This window comes from Phalacrocorax aristotelis, chromosome 8 (genome assembly GCF_949628215.1).
Source record: "Phalacrocorax aristotelis chromosome 8, bGulAri2.1, whole genome shotgun sequence".
Lineage (NCBI taxonomy): Eukaryota > Metazoa > Chordata > Aves > Suliformes > Phalacrocoracidae > Phalacrocorax > Phalacrocorax aristotelis.
The window spans coordinates 13,407,756-13,424,626 of record NC_134283.1 but is presented as its reverse complement, the minus strand read 5'-3'; positions in this window follow the sequence as shown (position 1 = coordinate 13,424,626).

The following is a 16,871-nucleotide window of genomic DNA, read 5'->3' as shown; positions in this document are numbered from 1 at the left end:
AGGAAACCAACCTATTGAACCACATATAACAGTTGATTTACCTAGAATCATAGGAGAATCATAGAATCATAGAATGTCCTGAGTTGGAAGGGACCCACAAGGATCATTGAGTCCAACTCCTGTCCCTGCACAGGACAACCCCAAAATCTACACCATGTCTCTGAGGGTGTTGTCCAAATACTTCTTGAATATTGTCAGGTTTGGCACCATGACTACCTCCCTGGGGAGCCTGTTCCAGTGCTCCACCAGCCTCTGGGTGCAGAACCTTTTCCTAATATCCAACCTAAACCTCCCCTGGCACATCTTCCTGCCCTTCCCTCAGGTCCTAGGTTTCAAAAACCTCAGTTATTTTTCTTTTGAACAGAAAAAAAAACAATCCACAAACAAACTAACAAAAACCCGAAACTTGGCAGGTGTGAAGCCTTCTGCAGCACCATCTCCCTGGCAGCCCTCAGGCCCCTCCACAGTGGGCCTGAATATCCACTGCACAATATATGAAAAGTACTTTGAAAGAAAAGGACACAGACATTCTTTCAGTATTAAATCACTGGTTGATCCAATCACCACAGAAGCATCCAAATCAAGCTTTTCACCTGCTCCCATCGACTTCACACAAGTCCCTGATGCAACATTAACTTCAAAATTAGCACCATTTAGAACACTCAGAAAGTCTGATATTGATTTATTTGAACAGATAGGATTCTGGTTATTTAAACAAACAAGGCTGCAATACAGTCAAGGTAAATCTTCCTGGAGGCTGGTACACTGCACCATAGCTAGTTTATTGCTTGAAACATCTTGCCATGAGCACAATGCAGAGAGGTTTTGCTTTGAGACTGATTGTCAAGGAAGTTAGAGCTTCATGTCTCAGGCACAAAAAGCCTGTGCTGTCCAAGTGACCACCTCCCCCTCCGTGAGCCTCAAGAGGGGGTACTCATGTCCCCATCCTTGAGTCACTGAGCGCCTCTTGGTCCTGCTGGAAGGCTCATTTCTTCTCATAATGCCTGGAAGGACTGGATGAACTAGGGTGTTTTTATTGACAAAGCATAAAATTAGGGGAAAAGTTATAATAGTTAACAGGTGTATTATAAAATTGAAAGACAAATAATCCCCATTAACAGTTCCCACAACAAAACTTCAAAATGGTGGAGATATCATCTTTCAAAGCCACCAAGATACTCCCTAAAAGATCATAGAATAGAATCATAGAATCCTTTGGGTTGGAAGGGACTTTTAGAGGTCATCTAGTCCAACACCCTTGCAGTTAACAGGGACTTCAACTAGATCAGGTTGCTCAGAGCCCCATCCAACCTGACCTTGAATGTTTCCAGGGATGGGGCATCTACCACCTCTCTGGGAAACCCATTCCAGTGTTTCACCACCCTCATTGTAAAAAATTTATTCCTTGTGTCCAGTCTAAATCTACCCTCCTTTAGTTTGAAACCATTACCCTTTGTCCTGTCACAACAGGCCTTGCTAAAGAGGTTGCCCCCATCTTTCCTACAGTCCCCCTTTAAGTACAGGAAGGCCACAATAAGGTCTCCCTGAAGCTTTCTCTTCTCCAGGCTGAACAACCCCAACTCCATCAGCCTTTCTTCATAGGAGAGGTGTTCCATCCCCCAGATTATTCTTGTGGCCCTCCTCTGGACCCACTCCAACAGTTCCATGTTCTTGTGCTGAGGTGGACACAGCACTGCAGGCAGGGTCTCGTCAGAGTGGAGTAGAGGGACAGAATCACCTCCCTTGACCTGCTGGCCACGCTGCTTTTGATGCAGCCCAGGGTATGGTTGGCCTCTGGGCTGCGAGCACACACTGTCAGCTCATGTCCAGCTTTTCATCCACCAGTACTCCCAAGTCCTCCTCCACAGGGCTGCTCTCAATCCCTTCATCCTCCAGCCCATATTGATGCAGGGGGTTTCCCCAAACCGGGTGAAGGACCTTGCACTTGGCCTTGTTGAACCTCATGACGGTCACATAGGCCCACTTCTTGAGATTGTCCAGGTGTGTGTCCAGGTGTGTCAAGCATACCCATCAGCTTGGTGTCATCTGCAAACACGCTGAGGGTGCATTTGATCCCACTGTCCATGTCATTGTTTAAGATATTAAACAGTACTGGTCTCAGTACAGACCTCTGAGGGACACCACTTGTCACTGGTCTCCATTTGGAGATCAAGCCATTGACCACTACCCTCTGGATATGACCATCCCCAATTTAGAGAAAAGGATGCTGTGGGGGACCATGTTGAAGGCTTTACAGAAGTCCAGACAGATGACAGCCGTTGCTTTTCCCTTGTCCACTGATGCAGTCACTCCATCATAGAAAGCCATTAGGTTGGTCAAGCAGGACTTGCCCTTGGTGAAGCCATGCTGGCTGTCTCACATCACCTCCCTGTCCTCCATGTGCCTTGGCATAGCTTCTAGGAGGATCTTCCCAGGCACAGAAGTGAGGCTGAGAGGACAGTAGTTCCCCAGGTCCTCCTTTCTGCCCTTTTTAAAGATGGGCACAATGTTTTCCTTCTTCCAGTCCACAGGGACTTCACCTGACTGCCATGACTTTCCAAATATTATGGAGAGTGGCTTGGCAACTACATCAGCCAGTTCCCTCAGGACTCCGGGATTCATCTCTTCAGGTCCCATAGGCTTGTGTATGTTCAGGTTCCTCAGGTGGTCACGAACCTGATCTTCCCTTACTGTGGGAAGGATGTTTGTGATGAACACAAATTTTTCTCAGGCACCTTCTCCTGGTAATAACAAAGTTCTTATCATTGTATTCTGTTAACAAATAGTTATTATTACATCAAATAAATGTGTGAATCCACATTAGATTTTACTATTAACACAAGATTAACAGCCACACCAGCATGGGCTAAAAGTACATAGTCTATTTGCTTTTAAGGTGTAGTCATCTTTTATATGAATCTCGTGTAAAATCTATTTGGAGATCTTTAACAAACAGGACCAAGTCCTGTCGAATTCCCCAGCCATATACTATGAACACAGAGCAGTGTAGCTCTTAATAAGGGTATTCATCATGAGACAGCCTACTTTTGGCATTGTATATGACAGCCTCAGTAACTTACAATTGTCCCTTGAATGTGAACTTATCATTTAATTACACTCTGAGAGACTGCTTTCCCATATCACCCAGCAAGTTAGTTAACCACACAGCAATTCTCCAGCTAATCCAAGTGTGATTGGATCAGTCTAAGGTGCACAACATATCTTTCAGTTCCTGGGAACCCCCTATGGAGCAGTCTGTTTATTTCCACCTCTGTTTTTTTCTTGAATTTAAATATGCACTGTCAAATGCTCCAAGATTTTGAACAGATAAATAAGTTGCCTAAAGAAAGAAGAATTTAGATTAATCATAAAATACCCAATGTTAAGCCAAACGGACATATAGAAAGCCTCAGAAAAAGTACCAATAAAACCTTGGAAAGAAAAACAAATCAGTCATTGGCAAAGTTTTTATTTATTCATAATCACTGTATCTTAGTAAAAACAACAGGTGTCACTGGATAATTTACTCATATTTAGTATCTATTAAGAACATATACATTTTGCAAAGGGTGTGGGGTAAAAAAAAGGCGCTTTTTTGGTACAGGAAGCATATGCTTAATGTTAAAACATATAATAATAGTTTGAGGTTTTATAGTGCCCCCAAGTTCCATTAAATGCATATTTCTTTGTTCCTATTCTATGCTTCATGCAATGTTGCCAGATAGCCGCAGTACTCTACCTTGCTGCAATTCAGTTTCATGGGGATATGAAGCAGCTGTATCCTGAGGGACATGGTCAATCTGAAATGACACCCGACTTTATAACATAATAGTATATCCCCTATAAGCAGTTATTATTGTTATTTTTCTCCTTACCTGGGAAGGTATATACAAAAAGCATTACTTCCTGCAAGAGGCTCTCAATCTTTTGCAGACAAAAGCAAGGCAGCGGGGTGGGGGGTGGGTGTCTCATTTCTCCCATTCTGCTTAACTGCCAGAACTAACCCACCACACAAGCCTTAAACATCGACACAAGCAGGTGCCCCAGTCACCTGTGAGTTTGGCTTGTACCAATAAAAGTCAGTATGTATTGCCTATGCAGTACATATTACATTCCCTTAGAGAGGCATTAAAATGCCAGCTACATTTAAACAAGTGAATGTCTGGCCCCTAATAAAACCCACATAATTTAATACTAATAAGTCTACCAATTATGACCTAGTCTCTGAACTTCCTTTCTGGGAAAAATCATTGGGAAGGTAGTTCAATGCCAACTTCAGCAATTACATTACTGCTCCAATATAGAGAGTCCCAGCTTCACTTCTGATCATTGCATTAACTGATCTGGGGTGCAGAGGGGAAGGGGTGAGGTTCAATTGCCTCCCTGTGATGATGGACAGAATCTAAACAAGCTTGCTGATCCTCAGACCAATCAACTGCTTTCACATCTTAATCAGAATATACTGCTGACTTTAATGGTAGCAGAAAAAAGTAGGAGACTGCTTTGTAAGAGGTAACTACTGCTAAATATGTATAAGGCTTCCCACCTGAGAAGTGCCACAAACCCCATGTTCACCAGTGTTTCTTTCAATACCTATTGGAATCCTCCTTTATATACATATAGCATGACCACACCACCTACAAACTGCAAGGAGGAGGGCGTTCAATCACATATTTGTTTGTTGCTCCTGGATGCGGCCTTGTTATTTTCTCTGTTTGTGGTAGAACTCAAGATTAGGTGGAAAAAAGGTCTCCCTACCCAAGCAAGAAACTACCACTCAGCAGCAACAGGACTCTCACAGCCAAATTTACAGGGCAGTTCAGTATGGCACCGCCCACAATAATTTTCTTTCTGCTGCCTGGAGCAAGGTTGCCAGCTTAGGTCTCTCACCCTCACTCATCTGCTAGAAGACTGCATCCATTCATCATCCATCCAGAATTGAATTCAGTGCTTAATATATGTGTAATTAATAGGCTCAGCTATAACAATTAGCTCCATTTTGAGCTGTTGAACCACAGAGAAACTTTGGCTGGTGGAGAACAGACCCATCTGCCTTCTACACTTGGACCTGCCACAGTTCCATGTGGCATTCAGCACATGTACAATTAGACACTGTACCTTTCCCTGTCCCCAGCCACAACCACCATACTGCTTCTGGTATGGACTCCCTCTGGAAGCCCTTCAGGACCTTCTGGCAGACAACACGGGATGCTGGTGGTATACCTTTAATTCATGGTGTACCTTTAATTTCTGTGACATGCTGAGATAATACAGTGAGGAGTTCTTTAGAAATGCTATAAATAGCTTAAATAAATAGATATTCTCTGTGGTGGGTCCTCAGCTCCGGAACTGACTCTTGCCAGAAATCCATCAGAGCCTGAATCTGGCAAGCTCTTGTAGGAGATGCAAGACATCTTTTTACATTCCAGCTCACTAAATATAAGTGCCTGGCTAGTTCTGTGAGGGGGGGGTGGGGATAAAAAAACTAAATGCCTGGAACACAAGGGGTCACTCCCTGTGCCAGCTTGAAAGTTGCCTACCATTAGCTCACTGCGTACTTGCTGTTGGAAAGGGCACACAGATACTACGGTGCTTCTGCCTTATAAACATGTACAATAATTAAAGATAATTTCTACATGAAACAACTTTGTGATCCTCTGAAACAAGGGGCTCACTGTGGATGTATGACATTATCTTTGTTATTACTAAACAATGTTGCATACACTATCGCTGCCAAACATGTTAACTCCTCACCTCGTCCCTCAATGAGCTATGACTGCATCTCTAAAAAAAGATTCCTCTGGAAAGGTATGCATTTGATAGTCAAACAAAACAGCCTCAAAAATCACTTCAGAGCATTGGAGAAGTGGCTTCTATTCCTGGCCTCTGAAGTCAAGTAACTGTCCCAACTTTATCTAAACTAACCAATGCCTAGGGTTTCAAGGTATTTAATTACATAATAAGTAAATTATAGAAACACAGAGAATAAGTGGAAATGCCTCACATTCAGAGTCAGACATTTTGTCTCAGAAAGTCTGGCATCCTTAGCTTGCTTAGAGAATCAAGATGAAGTCAAAATTAATGCTGTTACATTATTTCTTTTTATAGCAGTTGCCTGAAAGACCACAAATGCCAGCCATTAATGTGCTGTCACTCAGTAACCACCCATTTTGTCCTTTAAAAAAAATAGTTTTGTATGTATTTCTGAACATCAAAAGCACAGGCGTTCACTGTTTTAAACTTTTTACAGTATGACTATTTCCAGTCTCTCCTGCCAAGATGTTAACACTGATAGTTTAATGTGGCAATGTATATATTATTTATTGCATGAAGCACATACTCATTATTTTTATTTTGGTCTCAGGGTATTTGTTTAAAAAAAGGGAGACTTTTACCTTCTCAGTTGTTACAATTCTCTCACCTCTTGTCTTTCTAACCATGCTGTAAGTCTGTCAAGAAAAGCTCCAAAATAAATTTAAGATTGTAATTATTACAAGTAAGTCACACCGGCATTTGTGTAGGAAGACACCCCCTCCCTGCATGCTTCTACCACGGTGGCAAACTTATTTCAAAAATTCTGATGAAACGCTTTGTAAATTTTGTTATTCTGTGATGATAATAAATCATTATAGCCTTAAACACTTCTCTAGCTTGGAGCCTCAGTCACAAATTATCTTGTCATTCTGACCAAAACATTCTCCAAAAAAGCTTGACAAGTGCTAAAACCCAGAACATGAAACCATGTGTTGTTGTGAAAGCAAGATTCAGAAATGTCAATTAATTAGATTAAGAGGCTACTTTTAGCTTTACTTGTGTTGCCAAATAACCCTTAAAATATGCATAGCAGTGGAAGTCTACCTCAGCAATACAGTACTTCTGTGCAAAATAAAGACAATGGATCTGGCTAATAGAGGGAATTATTGTATCTGTCATTCAGACAAGGAGAATGATCTAGAAGCAAATGTCTTGCTTCCCTTCCCACTGTATGGATTCGCAAGCAAGATAAATTCTGCCACTTACGAGTTTAGGCACATTTTTTTTTTCCTGAAATCTGATTCAGATTAGAAAATAAAAGTCAAATCACCAGTATACATCTCCATAAGTAAAATGTATTTCTAATATCACTCTCTCTGTAGCTGTCTCCCCCTTCCATAAACTATCATCCTTTATTTGCATTTTTGAAGTTCATTTTAGAAGATAAAAGAGGTTCAATTAAATATATTTTTATTCAACTTTCTCATAGCTACCTCTAAAATTTTTTTATCTTTAAATAATCCATATCCTCAATTTTATTTACACTATAAACTGTTCCTATATTTTAATGGTGTGTTTGCTTTAAAAGGGGTTGTTGGCTTTAATAGCTCAGTTATTATCTTTGTAAACTAACATTCCACATTCCTCCTAACTAAATCCTAGCGAATCGTCATGCTTGCATTTGGAACATACATTCGACCACTGAAAATAAAATTTAAGCCAAATAAATGCTCTATTCAAATTAATATACATAAAATGAATAGCTAAACATAGATCAATTTTGATGGATTTAACAGCAGGTTTGTTAGTGGCAGGAGGGTCATGAGATGTAACATACCCAAGAGAATAGAACTAAATAAATTTAAGTTCCTGTAACCCTTTTTATTTTGTGTTACAATTTTTAATGTTAGAACACTGTATCTCTTCAGAAAAAATTGCTTGTGTTTTTATAAAACATATCTAGGAATGTACACAGATATAACACTAGTGATATGTATCAGTATAAAGGTACAGGTTAGTACACACATAGGTGGGTAATTAGGTAACCAAAATAGGAAGGACCCTGACAGTGGCAGATCTGCAGCTGAAGGAAGTCTGTAAGCATCAGGTTCTGCCCCAGGATGAGACCATTTTACACCACAGGACAACCTTGGCTGAATCTTGGGAACAATAACTTGCAAGAAGGTAGCATCTCATTCCATTTTTCATTGAAATACATCAAAATACATTTTCTCATCTTTGCTTTTCTATCCTGTCCTTTCAAATGACCTTATTTCTGGCAAAGCTATAATTTCACGGGTAGAACGGTTGTGGGCACAGCACAAGACCCAAAGTTTCAGTACACAGAATGAAATATCACATAAAGTGGCATCAGTCTTTGAGCAATAACCAATCTTTGAATGACATTTAGTAACTCAAATAAGGACCTTTGGCCTTTATCTGTAATTTTAATTTTTCAGTTAAAAAGAATAAAATCACTATTTCAATAGTTTCATTTTCCTGTTAGCCATGTTACAAACAATGGCTTCTAGCAATTAACCCCATTCCTCCCTTGCCAGAGCCTGTACAGAGCTACAGTCTTCTCCATGGCCTGAACTTACTCTGTTCAGTAAATCTTTCTCCTTCTCCATTCCTCGGCCTTCCCCTTCCTCACAGGTCACCTACATGATCTTTTGGCTCTTCACTTGGCCTGCAATGGAAAGGTGACTGTACGTAACCATTTTTCTATGTTGTTGAATACATGTTTGAGTCTAGCCTCTGCACAGAGGGAAGTGGGACTCTGCAGAGGGCACATTGTGCTGAAGGGGGAAGGAGACAAGGAAGAGACATGGCATATTTAAGGATGTAAAAAAAAGCCTAGACATTAAAAAAAAAAAGACACAAAAAAAAGCCCCAAAAACCCACCCAAAAAGGCCAAGACAGTCCTCCTAATTTTTAGGCACACCACAAACTATTCTTAAGTTCTCTAGCCAAGGTTTGTTAAAAGCAGAACATCCTAAATGTTCTAAAAATTTGTATGAGAAGGAGATGGAAATATTTCCTTACAGAATGAGCCTTAAGTCAAGTGTAACAACTGGAATATATTGTCCACCAAGGATCAAGGCATAAATTCACAGTGTTAGAGGCACCCTGCATGCAAAGGTGTTAGGTACTGTACCTGCAGTACACCCTGCCACTGGCCAAGTTGCCGGAGACCAGGTGAAGGACTACTGCTTCTTCAGCTACTCTCCACTACGGCAGGGACCTCCAATGGGTCATGTGTCCCATATGTCCATTCCCTGAAGATATTCTGGAGACCCCAGGACTTCTCAGGCAGCCTTAGGCAGTTGTTTTGGCATTTAAATCCTGCTCTCAATGTCTCTGCTTAAAGAAGCCCTATGAAACAGTGAACCCTGGCTGAACACAGAGCAGTGAGGACTAAATTAAAGTAAAATTTAGTAACAGGGCCCAAACGTTAACATGCTGTATTTATTTCAAACTTATTAACATTCCTATGAGTCTCTGAAACACTTTATTACTGATACATGGGATTGTGCTGCTATAATAGGCTTCCCCAAGGAGTAACTAGGACTCCAGCTGTACTGCAGGATACGTTGTACTGCATATTATAGGGTTAAATGGTGCTGTCTGTTATCTGCACAACGTGCATATTATGAGTGTAAATGAGGGAGCTCATTTGAAAATCCTGAAGTCTGCACTGAAACACTGAAAAGGTTTGCACTGTTAGTGAAAAGAGTGAAGGGTCCCTTTTTTTCCAGTTGCAAGCAACTTAGTCATATGATTGATGCAGAAAACTTAACGCCTCTGCCAGCAAAAAAATGAAGCAGTGTCTAAAGTGACTCTACCTACCAGTGTTACATGAGTACAACCTCACCTGAGCACAGAAGGTAGTCACAGCATAAAATGGCAAAATGCAAGGCCATTCACTGCCTGCCAAAAATGGTTAGCAAAGGCAACAATGATACCAAGCCACGTAGGTCCCTCCCTCTACTAAAAGAAAGCAAGCTAGTATTTCTTCCTATGTAGCATGAGAAAAGCCTGATGAAATGAACTGTTGACGGAAGTGACATGAAAGTTTCATCAAAATAGTTAAAATGAAAATAGTCGTCACCAATATATGGCAGGAAAGTAGATGCAACTTTGCAGAAGAGAAATGTACTCCCTGCAATAGTCCTGCATACCTGAGATGTTCAAACAGGATTGTAGGTTACAGGAGCCCTCAAAGTTCAACTTCTGGTTATTCTGCAGCACAAGTAGGTCAAGAACACCCACGTCAGTTCGTCATGAGGTGGAGTGATGGTGACTGCACTCCTCCTCTGTAAGCTGCTCCATGCTTAACTTGTAGTTAGAGTTATGTTCCCCTTGATAATCTAATCTACATCCCCCTTGCTGCCAAGCTGAACTGATTAACTTTTGTCCTGCCCTTGGTAGACACATAGAACATTTGATCAGCACCCATTTTATAACAACTTTTTTCAACATAGCTGAAGACTGTTATCATGTCCCTACTCAGACTTCTTGTTTCTAGACTAAACAAATCCAATTCTTTTAACTTTTCCTCATAGGTCATGTTTGCAAAACCTCTAATCATTCTTGTTGATCTCCTCTGGATTCTCTCCAATTTGCCTCCATCTTTCTTAATGTCATCCAACTTCAGCAGAAGTTTTGCAGCTTGGAGAATTGTTTCTTGCTGCAAAAGTCACCTGACACCCTGACCTTTAGCTCAACAATGAGAAATAGCACACAAGCTTCCTTGAAGAAAATGGTATTACATATATACTGTCATGTATACTTAGTGTCATGCCACCTGCTTGCCACATCAACCAACTACTTTGCCTTAACAGCAACAAAGCAACAACAAACAATAAAAAAAGCTTCTTTTGTGGGCTGTTGCATAGACAGTCCTATTGTGTAACTTAAAAATACAAGAAAGCACAGCTGAGCTATTTTAAAATTTTATTAAAACCTCATTTTTTTCTCTCCCATCTCAAAAAAACCCAAAGCAATTTCAAGAAAACAGAACAGACCAACAGAAAACTGGGGGGGGGGGGGAGGAAGCTGTGGACTGACTGTTAAATAGATGTTAGCCAAAGTTACAGGGGAATAAAATAACCTATAATTAAAAGAAAGAACAGAGAATCAAGCCTTTATCTCATGCTGTACATTAAAAATGAGTGTAAGACTGCTTTGATAGGTCTGTGAGTCACACTTCTCACAGGTAGCAATGCACAGACTAAGGACTATGAAGTTCAGCAAGCAGCACTTCCTGTGAGAGCAACCAGCAGGGAAATCCAGAGGCTGGTAACATTAAGCACATCACACAGGAGTCAGCAATGTTCTCCAAACCTCCTCTCAGCTCCCACTTAACTCAGTAGGCACCTATATTTCTGCAAGCTGGGGAGTGCCAAGCTTCCTGGCAGCTGATGGCCTGCAGGTGAGATGTGATGGGCTGAGCTCTGGAGCTCCCCAGCAGGCATAAGGCTGGGGGGCTTGTGGGGTCTGATCCAACTTGTGCTAGGGGGCACCAACTACCTGGGTTCAGAAAGAAAATATGTCAAGAGCCAGGGAGCAGCTGACCCCACTGGAAATCCTTCTCTAGAACAGAGCAAAGTGTGAATAGAATGGAGAGCTCTGGGTGCTGGGCTGCAAGCTGGGATGCTGTGGTCTCCAGCTCTGAGAGAGGGCTTGCTACTGGGATGCTGAGCAGATGGCAGACAGCACCTACATGGGCTCTGTTAGCCAAGAATGGAAGCACAGATGCTTCAACTATTCTCCAGAGTATTTCATTTCCAGGTATTTGGTTACCTTGCTGCATGTCTGACCAGCTTCAGAAAGTCCCCATTTGGCCACCCAACCTTCCCTGTTACTTGTAGGGCAGCCTGGGTGCCCAGCAGAGCGTTTCTGTTGTGGGGACAGCCCTACAGAGCAGAGAGGACAGGTGGGTTAGAAACCTCAGTGGTCTGGTACTGGGTGTCTCTGATGGGTTTGTGGCATTTGTCATCCCTCATACAACAACCCCTTAGAAGAGAGGTCTGAACGGGTTTGCAAAAAGACACAGCAAACGGCCCATAGCAAGGCTTTTGGAGGAGAGCAAGGAGGAAAATGTGATTGCGGAGTTTACTTATGAAGAGAGGAGTGTGCCAAGCTGCATCCAGCAGAGGAGGGGTTAAAGTAGCTTTTAGAGTGCAGGAACTAAGAGGGAGTATTACATGTGCCAAAAGTGTTTCTATGGGATCAGAACTGTTTACAATATAATGTGCCTGCACCTGTGGGTTGGTGTGGTTTTGCCTGCTGTTCAGTGCTTCCTGAGAAGCTGCTAATATACTATAGCTGAGGAGACCGCTGTTTTGATCTCTCCCTCCTTGGAATCTCTTCTAGTGCCTTTTATAAAAGCCCTGTTAAAGAAGTACGAGTGGCGTTTTGTGCTTCTTCAATACCTAATTTATATTTTTAACACTAAATACTCAAACACAAGCTCTGAATTTGTGCTTTTTTTATCTAATAGCTCCTTTCTGCAGACTTCCATACCATTTGTATAACATATTTCTCTTTTTCTTTTGCTTTTTTGGGTGTTCTCCCACCCTGCCCAAATCTCAAGTTGAAATTAAGAGGCATACTGGAGCCCTGCCATTCAAATTATTGATGATAACTAGTCTGTCTGGGGGTGCTGGCTGTATTAAAGCACTTAACGCATTAAAAAGAAGCATATGGCATTTACAAAATCTGGTACAATGGAGAAAGAAAGAGTCATGTTCACTACAAAACAGGAGCAAGCATCTCCTGAGGGTTATACATGGATTCGGTTCAGAGGGAGCTGGAAAATCTCATATATTTTGAAATCATAGGGGTATGAAATCAGCATAAGGTACCCTGCTTTCAAGTGGTCAGTGCCACAATCATTCAGCAGAGTACATTGATCTCACTATGGCAGAATTATAGAGGGTCTGTTTGCATGAACCATTGCTGAACAATTTTTCTGATGTATTAATCATCTCTCAGATAAGAGTTTCTGGTCTGTAGATTTTTCTTGTAACCCAATTTCCCTCCCATGGTCTCTTGTTGTTGTTTGGTTTTCATGTGAAATTTTAAAATTGCCTTTTTCTTTTTTTAATGCTTATGATCCTGGTGTCCATTTTGAAGCACTGTGAAGTACAGGCTACCATGTAGGAGTGGGTCTGTAGTCTTCAGATACGACAGAGAAGTGCTAGTCTCTATTTCCCCTTTCTGACAGCAGCTCTGTTTTGGAAATTGATTTGCCTTCACAGTGGCAAATAAAAATCAAGACCCTATTTTTCTTTCATCCTCCAAATGCACATGTAAGAGGCAAAAAGTGAACATTTTATTAGAGATTGGAGGAACTAGTATAATTTATAGGGTTGACCTGGCTATTTTACCCTCTTCTAGTAATCCCCCTGGGAGACTGCGTCTATGCTGCTAGTATGGTAACGCAGGTAAGCCTATGGTGTGCTGAGGGCAGTGTCCAGCCACCCTGCAGATTAGGCTTTCCTGCTATGCAGAGGACAAGCCCTGCTTGAATCAGCCAGACTGTGCCGTCTGGGGAGCCTCCTCTCCCCATACCGCACAGCCACGGCATTCAGGAGAGAAGGACTTTCTCAGTCCCACCTGCGTCCTTCCCCACAGCTAGTATGAATCACTGCTGGTCAGTTTTTCTTGTCCCCAAACTATCCCCAATACCTAGAGAGCACTGAAATAGATTTTGCAGAATTTCTCCATCTGCTCTGGCCTTCTCTGCGGCTTCGCAACAGTATGTGCTCAACTTCCTGGCACAGTAAATGGGAATTAAGGTGAAGTCCACGGCTGGCCCTGACCGGCCAGCCCCTGCTCTCCAGTGTTAATCTGCTGCTGTTCTTCCGATTTGCCCTGTGCAACACAGCATTAGAGACAGAGGTGCACACTGTAACTCCTGGATAAGCCATTTCTTGCTTCCCAATTACTGGTGTACCCCAGTAATGAATTTTAAATTGGTGTTTTAACTCCAGTAATTTCCAGAGACATTTAATAGGGGAAACCCATTCTCCCAGACTCCTCTAAACACAATCCTGTGATGAATTAATATTTTAGCACAAACCAGAGTGCACACAGAAAATTTTCAGCCATTCAGAGGTACAAAAAGCAGCATTCTTAGCCTGAAACAATTGTACTGAATTGAAGCACTACTCCTCTTTTCTAGATCTACTTTTAAGATCCCTGTCAAAACAGCCCTTCAAACACATTTGATTGGGTTGGGGCTCATCACACTGTCACCAACTCACTTTTCATTAGGCTGTTGCTCTCTGTTAGTCTAGCCAAGCAGAAGAACTCAAACACATGCACAAATTAAATCGACATCCAAACTCCACCAATATACAAAGCAATTTAAATGATATTCATTAGAGCGATGACAAGTCCTGATGAGGCTTTCAGGAGCTGAGTCCTTCAGCTTCTGCCGACTCGGTTTCATGGTCATTGAGGCGTAACTGCAGTGACTGTACCTCTAGTTTAGAAAAAAAAAAAATCCAAGAATATGACTCTGCTTCCTGACACACCTACCTCATTCTCCCTCTCTACACAGGTTTACATCTGAGCACAGGCTTTAGGCTCTTCTTACAGTTCCTTACAGGCTTTGTATTACACATATGCTTTAACAAATCCCCTTCCTTTCCCCACCACCTACAAATGTGCCAATTAAAAAGAATTCCATTTTCAAGCAATTTCATTTCACTTGGCTAGAAAGGTCACTAACTCACAATTACGATGGCTATAAACATGTCCCCAGTTTCCTATCGTGCAAGAATGAATGTGATATGTTGAAGCTTAATAAAGCACTATTTTTCACTGTTAATTTATACTAAAGTTTAAAAGTTACCCTCTCTCCATTTATATATTTGACATTAAAAAAGAAAAAAAAGATGGACACTCTCTTCTCCACAGGGAGTGGAATGGGGCTGACAGGTCTAATATAGGCTTTTCCACAGTGCCAAATCATTTGAAATTCATTTCCCTTGTGACCAAAGCCCTTAATTCAGGCATCACAAGGTAAGAAATCAGAAAATTAGCTGGCTATTTGGTTACAAAGTCCACTGTGACACTTGCAAAGTTTAAGTGTATCAGGGAATAAATGCACATCCTCACCCTAATGTGACACTAGGAAAACCCAGCAGGTGACATGAGGGGCACATAACCATTTCAGCTTAGGTATGGAAGACATCACTATTAGCTGTGAAGAGCTCCACCACCTGCCCACAGCCCTGGGTGGGAAATGGGGCCATGACTGCCACTGCCATTTTTAACTTTGTTTTGCTTGCTCTACGACAACCTTTTTTATTTCTTGAAACAGGCTAAGAATTTTAAAACTGTGATATATAGAAATGTCTTCTTATATTATTACTCAAAATTTTCTTTTTTTTTTTTTTTTTGGCATAGCTGCCTTAGGTTGTAATTTTTATTTTTACTTTTTAAACACTCCTACAATGAAAGTTAGGTACACTGGTATATAAGTAAGTGTGATTTGCAGTTTCATTTCAATAAAGGTTATTGATATGAACTTGGTGAGTGGTCTGGACATATCCATCCATCCCAGAAAGTCTGATTTTAATTCTCTTAAAAGATTATTTAACCAGAAGTGCATTTCAAGCTATAAATAAGGCAAAGTGAACCAAGAAACAGCTGCTGAGGAAGTTAATGTGTCCAACGTATATGTGGTAATATACTGCTGAAAAACAAATAAACTGCTACCCTAACAAATAAGCTGGATACTAAGTATAAAGGGAGATTGTTTCTACAGGTAAAAAATGAATTTATGTAACACCGCTACTGTATCTGTGTATGTACTAGATAACGAATACAGCACATGAGCTACGTATTAGTAAAACTTAGTCATCTTTTTCATGCTGAACATTTAGTTAAAATTATTGCCTCAAACCAAGGCCTGAAAACAGATTGTAACCTCAGCAATTATTCCAATGCTTTCAGACATGTATAATGATGCGTTAATATGTAATTCTGCTCCCTTCTGTAAATGACCCCAATTCTTTCTTCCGTCACTGGTAAAAAATGACTTTTTATGCAAATACTCTTCAATGAGGGCTGCAGTATCCTAAAAATATATAAACTTTTAATTATTATAGGATAATTACTGAAAACTCAAGATTTACTGCTACCACACCCTGAACAACAGAGCCGCTTTCATATTCTGAGATGGCAGTACAATAATAATTTCTTGTTCTCTCATTTACCTACAGCAGGTCAACCCAGGGCTGGAAGGCACATCTTGGCATGAAGTCCAGGAGAAGAGAATTTACTGTTTGTTTTTTTTTTTTTCTGGAGATTGTATGTATTTACTAGCAATACCCGAGGGAGTTACACATTTGCATTTCCACTGCTAAAATGGTAACTGTCCAGTCAAGTATTAAGACCTATTTCATCCTTTGCTAAGAGGACAATCCAGTGACTTCTTAAAAGAGTTGAGTAACCTCAAAACTATTTTTTTTTTTTCTACTCTGCTTGATAAATTCTAGTTTTATGACCATTCCCTTATTTCAGCTCTGTGAAGCAGTGTAGGTAACAAACTACCTACCAAAGATCCAACATATTCTTGTAACAAAAAGTTATCCAAACAAAGCAGGCAAAAATAATTGTAATAATTTTATATTTTTCTAGGAAATCTATAAGGCTTTCTGGAGGCATATTGTAAAATAAAAAATTTGTTAATTAAATTTAGCTTTATTACCAGTCGTCTCTGTTCCATTTGCACCAATTACTTCTTTTTCTGTTGCAGCTGAAATAAGAAGGTGCGAAATTAAAGGTTCTTCCCTTCAATACATGCCAGTATATTTAAAACTTAAAGAATAGCCAAATTTTTTGCTGTCATAAAATGCAGTCATATCTATGTCTAGCTTTATACAGCAAGATACAAAGCCGTATTAAAATGCAACAGATAATTCCCATACTGATAATACTAATCTGCCTTGGTTTGGATAAAAAATTGCACAGTGTTTACCACGAAAGTAACTGCATAATTAGAACAGTATACTTTTGATTTTAATTAAAAAAATATAATGAAGATTCTAAAAAGATTTCAGTTTCAGAAACAGTTCCTTACACTAGCTTAGAAATCA